General features: G+C 38.8%; 1 non-coding gene across 1 annotated transcript; it reads left to right on the top strand.

Annotated features, from left to right (window-relative positions):
• The first annotated feature begins 6,407 nt into the window (after positions 1 to 6,407).
• LOC123618922 (small nucleolar RNA SNORA18) lies at positions 6,408 to 6,536 on the top strand. The gene has a single exon (XR_006727404.1). It is a non-coding gene; the product is annotated as a small nucleolar RNA SNORA18 (small nucleolar RNA).
• The last annotated feature ends 3,015 nt before the right edge of the window (positions 6,537 to 9,551 follow it).

Below are 9,551 nucleotides of genomic sequence, written 5' to 3'. Positions count from 1 at the left end.
GCCCACCATCACTCCTCTGGAAATGACAGGGCCAATCTAAAGAGAAAAAAAAGATGGCAACAGGACTTTCACAGATTTTATTTCCATCCTCTGACATTCCAGGACAGATTGATGTAAGTGTGGGTCAGTCTGGGTTTTGGTCGTGGGGGAAAACCTTGGCAGAGGGAGGGAAATAACCAACTTCTATTTTGACTGTTGCACTCACTCAGCAGGGAAGGAAAGAGAAAGGAAATTGTTCCTGGCAGGTGTGAAAAGATCTTGCCAGGAATGGAATGGATTCTCCAACGCACCAAAGACATCCCTGTGGTCCCACTAATACCAGGATGCTGAACCAGAGAGATGCTGAACACTAGGTGATTCTGCTGACTTCTTGTCAACTTTTGAAAGCAAAATTGTTTCTACTGACTCAGTGTGACTGGGACATCTGAGGATGAAACTGGAGAATGGGAGGGTTTGTCTCCTGAGGACAGAGTTGCAAATCACCCTGAGTGTGCATCTCAAAAATTTTCCATGTATAAGGTTTTCCTCTGATTCCATATCTTACCCTCTGGATCGACTCTATTGTCCCAGATTCATGTGATGCTACCAATAAAAAGAATGAAATGCACCCTTCAAAACTACTGCCTGAAGCCCCAGTGGAAGCTGACTGGGGGCTTAGAACAGGAGCAGAAACAGTGGAAAGGGCATCTTGTAAATGATCTTTCAGGATTTCTCATCATCTCAATATGGTATGCAATACAAGAAAGCTGTGTAACTTGCAACATCCAAGGCCATTCATAATTGTCTCAAACATGTGTTCTGATTACCAGAAATCTACCTCTACCCTTGGCCAAGTAAGAGGGGGACTTGGAAAACTCCTCTGGTCCCTCCTGACTGAGGACCCACCACCACAGGAAGAGCATGACTGTTTCTGATGCAACATGACATATTTATCCCAGGCAGGAGAGGAAATTGGCCGCTCAAACTTGACACAGGAAAGGCTGAGAATTTTTAGCTCTTTTTTTCTTGAAGACATGAATACGTAATTGTCCATAACCCTTCATCCAACACTGAAGGCTTAATATCACAACTACTATCACTACTCCAGAGGTTGTAACAATGTCTCCAAAAGTATCACAAAATGTAAAAGCTAAAATTTACCAGAAAGCCAACTTAGTTTTCGTCTCACCCTAAATTCTCAAAATAGCAAACTTCACTTGGCTCTGATGTGGCGCCCTCCCAAGTGGGCAGGAGATAAAGATGGAAGGAGCAAGGGCGTTGAAATGTACAGGGTGCATCAGCTCCAACACCTATATTTGGCTCCACAGCCACTCAACCATCCGGGAAAATTCATTTTCTTCCTGCAAAGCTCTTACAGCAATGCAGCACACCCACCCTCTGTCACCTAAGAGACCTGGGTGATGAAAGGGAAAAGGAATTCTCCCCAAGATCAACATCTGACTACCAGAAATAGGACAGCCTTTGCACTGAAATAATTATCCATGGCCCTATTCTGTTTTCTTCTAATGATGGAAAATCTAATTCCCAGGAAATACTAACAGCTTCATTATGTGACCACAGAGCTACTCAGTTATGTAGGTAAGGAGTTTGGAGACTGACGTATAAACTATTTTTGACACAATATCTGATCCCTTGATATAAATCTATTGCTACCAAGTGTAAGCAAAACTCTCACCAACTGGAGAATCAAAGCACCAAGATGAAAAAGCTTTTATATGGAATGTGCTCATGTCTGACTCAGGCTGGGGATACTAATGTTCACATTTGATCGGTCCTGTTCAACATGGAGTGGGGGCTGGTACAGACTAAAAGGGTGGGAAAAAAATCTGGTGTTTGGAACCATGTTGGGAGCAAAATATAGGAGAAGTGCTCAGAAAATTCTGGCAAACCATGGAGGGTTACTCAGAAGAGTCTAGATCGCTGTCAGTAGGGTAGGCCTATGGGATGGACCCTTGATAATGCAATGACCTGGCCTGAGGTGTCATAAATGCCTGCAGGGCCTGGCTCTGATCTGAGGGAGACTACACCATCATCTCCTCCACAGCAGAACTCAGGTCACACTCAGCCCTGATTCCAGTCTCTGGCCTCCCCAAGTGTGTCCTCCCAGGCAGCTGGTGGCTCCACATTTGCAGCCCCCTTAGTCACATTGAGCTGTTGTCTGTGCCAGCCTCCCAGGGAGAGCTGACTGCTGTGCAGCCCCTCGGCTCCAACATCTTACATCTGTCTCTGGTCCAACCTGACTCCCCAGATTCCAACCTCTGGTGTCTCCTTACCTAAAAGACCACATGGTCCTCCCTATTTTCTCAGGACACCAATGAGACCTCTTGCAGGCTGGTCTACTGAAGCACCTTGGCCCAAATCCTGGTTCTCCTCCATTGAATCCTACTGCTTCCAAAAACCTAAGAGTCTTTCCAGGAAATGCTAACCCATTGTGTTCTGATCATGGACCCCAGAGCCACACCATATGGGGGGGGGGGGGACCATAGGGAAGTTATTTAATCTTCTGGTGCCTCAGTTTACTGATCTGTAAAATGGAAATAGTAACAGTACACCTACCTCCAAGTGTTTTGTGAGAATCAAATGCAAAATTTGTAAAACATTTAAGTGGTGTTAGTTATTATCATTATTACATAGAATTTAATTGAGAATAAATAAGTCTCTACATAATGAGGGGAACTGGGAGAAAAGCTCACATTAAAATACTGTCTTTACTAAGCTTTCTACTTCTTAACTATGGAAAAGTTAGCAATACCACTAACAGCTTGCCTCTAGTGACTAACTCATTCACTGAAAAAAGAAAAGTCAAAAAGCTTAGATGTTTGGAAAGTGTTGATTCGATTTATAGATTTTACTGAACAAGCATTATCCTATCATTTTGCGTGAACCATTCTGAGCCTCATGAGTTTGACAGACAGCAAGTATCCCAGACTTTGCAAACTGATCATTTCAGTCACACAGAGATCTCACTGGAGGTCACCTCATGGCAGTGCAAAACTGAGATGGGAATTTAGGTGGCTGGATTTGGGGATATTTGAGGAAATCAAGTTAATAATAATAATAACAATAATAACAACAACAACATCAACAACATTATTATTATTAGCCTCAAACCTAGAACATGGACACTGAGGCCAGAGAGTGAGTTCAAATCCCAGCCCCGTCACCGCTGGCTGTGTGACCCTAGCAAGTTAGTTAACTTCTCTATGTCTCATCTGTAACAACAGGAGGACAGTAACTCTGTGACCAGGAAATGAGATATTCGATGTAAGGTGCTTAGGACACAACCTGCCACATAGTAAGCACTCAAGTGATGTTAACTGTTGTTATTAGCACGTTGTAGACACAGAGCATCTGGCATCTGCAAACAGCACCAGCCTCTTCAGAAGGCAGGGCAGAGGGGTCACCAGTGTGGCGTTTCTAAGAGGCCAGCAGGACTTCCCCATAAACTTGCTTCTCCTAAGCCCCATCTTCTTGACATGTGAAATGCACCATGTGTGTTTATGTGAAGACTTTCTCCACTGTACAGAGACTTCCTTGTGAGGAAAGGTTTGACTTCCTTCGCCTCCTGAGCACTGGAACTGACCCTGGGCCTCAGAGATACTTCATAAATGGGGAATGAATCAGTGAACACTCATTCCCATAGATTTTAAGTGGCTTTAAATGTCAGGTCCCTTATGAAAATACAAGTCCCTTACTGAACTGAATGAACTGAACTCCTCAGCAAACATCTTGGTGACCATTAATGAGCACTGAGCTGAGGGAGGATGGTGACAGAGTCCCACTGCTTGCACTTCGAGCACATTTCAACACCATCTAGCCCCAAAATCACAGAGCAAAGGCACAATTTGTCCATTCTGTCTAAAAAAAACACCTAATCTCAATGAGATCATAGTAAGATGTTTTCTGTTTACCTGACTAATAACTAAAAAATGGAAGTTCACATTGCAAGGAATTCCTTTTTGTATTCCATAGATTTTAGTAAAGAAAACCACCATTTCTGGAGATTGGCGTATAGAATTTTTATAATATTTCCATCTGCAAAGAATTCCCATAACAATCATGCTGTGGGGAATACCAAAAGTTATGAATACAGGGTCAGAAATATTAGTTGAGTCTTTTCAGAAAAAGATACAATGCATGAATATCTAGTCAGAGTGTCTAAAGTTAACACTGTCCTTTGTGACTACCATGAACATGTAAGGCTATCAACACAGAGGAACAGGAAACTATGACACAGAAAAATATCTCAAGGTTCTCTGGAGATAAACTGCAATATACCAAGTGGCTTTAGGAAGTACTAGATGTAAAACATGTTTGATTAATATACAAACATATTATTTATTAAATTATCTTTTTTTTATTGAGTTATAGTCAGTTTACAATGGTGTGCCAATTTCTGGCATACAGCTCAATTTTTCAGTCCTATATGAGTATATATATACATATATTCATTTATTTTCATATTCAATTTCACTCTGAGTTACTACGAGATCTTGAATATATTTCCCTGTGCTCTACAGTATAAGCTTGGTTATCTCTTCTATATACGCCATCAGTATCTACAAATCTCAAACTCCCCATCTGTCCCTTTCCATCCCCCACTCCCCCTGGCAACCACAAGTTTGCATTCTATGTCTGTGAGCCTATTTCTGTTTTGTATTGAAGTTCATTAGTCTTCTTTTCTTTTTTTTTAATTATCTTTTAATAACTATCAGAAACAGGTCACCAAATCCACATAGAGTCAATACATCCCTTATTCATAAATATTTAGAGCTTATAAGTGGGATCATTTCATTCAGGTCAGTCATCTCATCATTCAAAGGTCATAAATATCTTCTACATGGAGAGACTAAGCTGAAGGAAACACTGGGAAGAACTTTTCTTCATTCTAAAAGAAAATTTCATGCTCAAACCGGCAAGGACCACTTGGAACAACCAAAAATAATCCTGAAAAAATTTATACACACACACACAGACACATAAACATACATAAATACATATGAAAAGTTTTCAGACAGTGGACATCAGGAAGCACTGGAATGTGACCCTTGAGTGATGAGAAACAAATGAGAATGAGCTTGACCACTGCCCTGACTCACTGCTTGGAGGACATTCCCAGCCCCTGCACAGGAAGGGAGAACCCAGAGGGAGCCTGGTGGTCTCCCTTAATTGAGGAGGGGGCTTTGTGAGTCTGTGGAGTCCAAGGCACCTAGAACTCAGAGCAAAGTCCTGCAGAGAAGATGGTGTTACAGAGAAAAAGTTCCAAAACTCTGCAAAAGGTCCTCCTTGAGTCTTCAACACAGTTCTAATCACTGCATATGAATGAAATAATTACTGAAAAATAAAGAAAGAACCACCAAAAGGATCAAAGGGAACAATTTCTGGAGCTCATGCAGGGCCAGAAATGCTCCCCATCACCACAGTATGAAACCTCAATCCCCAGAACAGTATATAAAGCACTAAGGAGGTTATTGCCTCAGGAGGGGAGCAAAATGAGCCCTAAAGTGAAGGTCTCTCTGGTCTAGCGCTAACAGAGCTTAAAAGAAAGCTTCAAAAATATCAAACTGTCTCCAAATGAGTTAACTGCATCCCAGAACAAAGCTTAGGGATATTGAGAAGAACATAAAAATAGCTGGCACCCAATAAAGTAAAATTCATATTGTTTGACCTCTAATAAAAATTACCAAGAATGCAAAGAAAGAAAAAAAATAGCATGCATAATGTGGACTGAAAAATTGTGTCTCCCCAAAATTCGTATGTTAATGTCTTAATTTCCACTGTGATAGTATTCGGTCCTTTGGGGAGGTAATTAGTATTAAAAGAGGTCTAAAGGTAAGGCCCTAATCTGATGCACCTGGAATCTTTGTCAAAGGACTAGGACATATTAGAGAAATTGTGCTCGCTCACTCTCTGTCTCTCTCTCCCCATCTCCCCTCTCTGTCTTGCCCCAGATGCACAGACTGTGGAAAGGATATGTGAAACAAAATTCTACCAGAGCTTTAACCTGGACTTATAGCATCCAAAACTGAAAAAATAAAATTATTTCTTTTAAGCCACCCAGTCAGCATTATTTTATTAGGGTTGTTATGGCTGACTAAGATACCCATAAGAAGAAGAAAGATCAATCATTAGAAACAGAATGAAAAACAAACTTATGGTTGTTTGGGAGGAAGGGGGTGGGGAGTGATAAATTGGGAGTTCAAGATTTGCAGATACTAACTACTCTATATAAAGTAAACAACAAGTGTTTACTGTATAGCAGAGGGAACTATATTCAATGTCTTGCAAGGGCCTATGATGGTAGAAAATATGAAAATGAATATATGTGTGTATATGGCTGGCTGGCATATTATGCTGTACACCAGACATTAATGCAACATTGTAAAATGAATATATTTCAATTAAAAAAAGAGAATCACCTGATGGGCTTTTTCTGTAGACCTACATCATTGGAAACGCCTCACAGAGTAACTATGTGGTTTCCTTTCCTCAGAGAACTGCGTGTTAGATCTGTGGGAAAGAGCTACAAGACAGAGCTGCTAAATAAACTATGAAAATACCTTAAAAAACCCTTTTGTATCTTAGGTATTATCATATCTCAACAATCAGTGCTGTTCCAGACTGTGATCTGTGTGATTTGAACTTAATTCATGTTTAGAAAGTGTTGAAAACTCAGAACCAGGCAGATCCACCTTCCCTGACTATTACATATTCCTAAAGTAACCTGCTTGAGGAAACTGGATCCCAAAGGTTACAAGTGAGGAGATTTAGAAGTGTGTCCGTGTTCTACTAGAGATCAAAGAAGCTCAACTAAAAGAATTATGGACTGATGGACGGGAAAACTGTTGATTGAGCAAATATTCTTTTTTTAATTATATATGTATGTTTATTTCTGCTTTGTCTTTTTTTTTATTGAGTTATAGTCAGTTTACAAGGTTGTGTCAATTTCCAGGGTAGAGCACAATTTTTCAGTTATACATGAACATGCATATATTCATTGTCACATTCTTTTTCATCATGAGCTACCACAAGATCTTGTATCTGTTTCCCTGTGCTACACACGATAATCTTGTTTATCTATTCTACATATGCCTGTCAGTATACAAATTTCAAGCTTGAGCAAAAATTCTTTTTGAAAGGGCTGTCCTGAAGATTATGACAGAAACATAGGAGGAAGTAAGGGGATGGGCACTGGAAGGAATTACAACATGTGAATTTCTTAAAAAGTTCATTGACTTACATAACTTTGCCTATTACACAACATAAAAGAAAAACATTTTACATTTAAAAAAATGAAACAGAACTAGAGATAACATTTATGACAGAATTATTAAAAAGGGATCCTAGACAGCTAACATAACCATACTCCATACGTTAAAGATGGTAGAAAAAATATTAAGCATGATAAGTAAATACATACAACACATAAGAAAGGTTCAGGCCAAACCTCTAGTGGTAAAAAATACAATTTCTAAGAAGAAAAATGCACAGGAATGTATTAACAGCAAGTTAGAAATTACAGAAAAAATATTAATCAACTTGTTGACATGATAACAAAAGACAGGCAAAAGGAAACACAAGAAAGTAGACTGAATAACTGAACAGCATAACAGTGAGCTGTGTGAGAACTTCCAGCAGACTAATGCATGGAGAACTGGGGTGCCTGGACAAAGTAGTGGGGAATAAATAAAATATTTGAAGAATAAAGACCTGAATACCATAATGCCCAAGGCAATATACAGACTCAATACACTTCCTATCAAATTACCAATGACATTATTCACAAGAGTTGCAAACAAAAAAAAATGTTAAAATATGTATGGAAACACAAAAACAAAACCCAAAGAGCCAAAACAATCTTGAAGAAGAATGGAGATGGGGGAATCATTCTGACTTCAGACTATACTACAAAGGTACAGTAATCAAAACAGTATGGTCCTGACACAAAAACAGACACATAGATCAATGGAACAGGATTGAAAGTCCAGAAGTAAACCCATACGATTATGGTCAATTCATCTATGACAAAGGAGGCAAGGATATATAAGGGAGAAAAGACAGTCTCTTCAGTAAGTGGTGATGGGGAAACTGGACAGCTACCTGTAAAAGACAGAGGTCAGAACATTCTCTAACATCATATACAAAAATAAACTCAAAATGGATTCAAGACTTAAATGTAAGACCAGATACTATAAAACTCCTAGAGGAAAACACAGGCAGAACACTTCTCACACATAAATCACAGCAATATATTTTTTGAACCAGCCCCTGTGGTAATGGAAATAAAAGCAAAAATAAACACATGCGATCTAAGTAAACTTAAATGTTTTTGCAGATCTAATGATACCATCAAAAAAACAAAAAGTTAACATACAGAATGGGAGAAAATGTTTGCAAATGGTGAGACCAACAAGGGACTAATTTAAAAAATACACAAACAGCACATACAACTTAATATCAAAATAACAAGTATCCTAATCTAAAAATGGGCACAAGACCAAAACAAGCAATTCACCAATGAAGACATACAAATGGCCAATAGACACACGAGAAATTGCTCAGCATTGCTAATTGGCAGAAAAATGCAGAACAAAACTACAATGAGATATCACTTCACATCAGTTAGAATAGCTATCATTAAAAGGTCTACAAACAATAGATGCTGGAGAGGCTGTGGAGATAAGGGAACCCTCCTACACTGTTGGTGGGAGTGTGGATTGTGCAGTCACTATGGAGGACAGTATGGAAGTTCCTTAAAAAGCTAAAAATAGACTTACCATGTGATCCAGCAATCCCACTCCTGGGCATATACTGGGAGTGAAATAAAATTCAAAAAGACACATGCACCCTAATGTTCATAGCAGCACTATTTACAATAGCCAAGGCATGGAAACAACACGTGTCCATCAACAGATGTCTGGATAAAGAAGATATGGCATATACATATACATTCACACATACATACAGTGGAATAGTACTCAGCTATAAAAAAAAGAATAAAATAATGCCATTTGCAAAAAAATAGGTGGACCTGGAGATCATCATTCTAAGTAAAGTAGGCATGAAAAAGAAAGAAACATACTGTATGATATCATTTAAATGTGAAATCTTTTAAAAAAAGGATAAAAATGAACTACTTATTATTTATAACTTGATGATTGATTCCTTGAATATGTGTAAGAATATTTGACTGTCCTTTATGATCAAGTTACTGCATTCTTTTGATTCTTATTTAGTGGTTGGCTTTATTCACTTCTTAACTATGTAGGTTTAAAAAGCTAAAGCTCTAATCTGTTCTTAGAAGCAATGTTCACTGCATGTATGTAAACTATAAATACATACATATGTGCAGAATACTGTATATATGTATATACATGAAATATATTCCATATGTGCAAATTTCATAATTCTACCTAATAAAACTGAATAATGATCTTTTTATTTGGTTGTTTGTTTGTATGTTTGGGGGGAAGTAATTAGGGTTGTCAATTTATTTACGTTAATGGCGGTAATGGGGCTGAACCCAGGACCTCATGCACGCTGATAAGCAC

This window comes from Camelus bactrianus, chromosome 36, assembly GCF_048773025.1.
Source record: "Camelus bactrianus isolate YW-2024 breed Bactrian camel chromosome 36, ASM4877302v1, whole genome shotgun sequence".
Taxonomy (NCBI): Eukaryota; Metazoa; Chordata; class Mammalia; order Artiodactyla; family Camelidae; genus Camelus; species Camelus bactrianus.
Note: the sequence above shows the minus strand (reverse complement) of the source record. Positions and strands in the feature narration are given on the sequence as shown.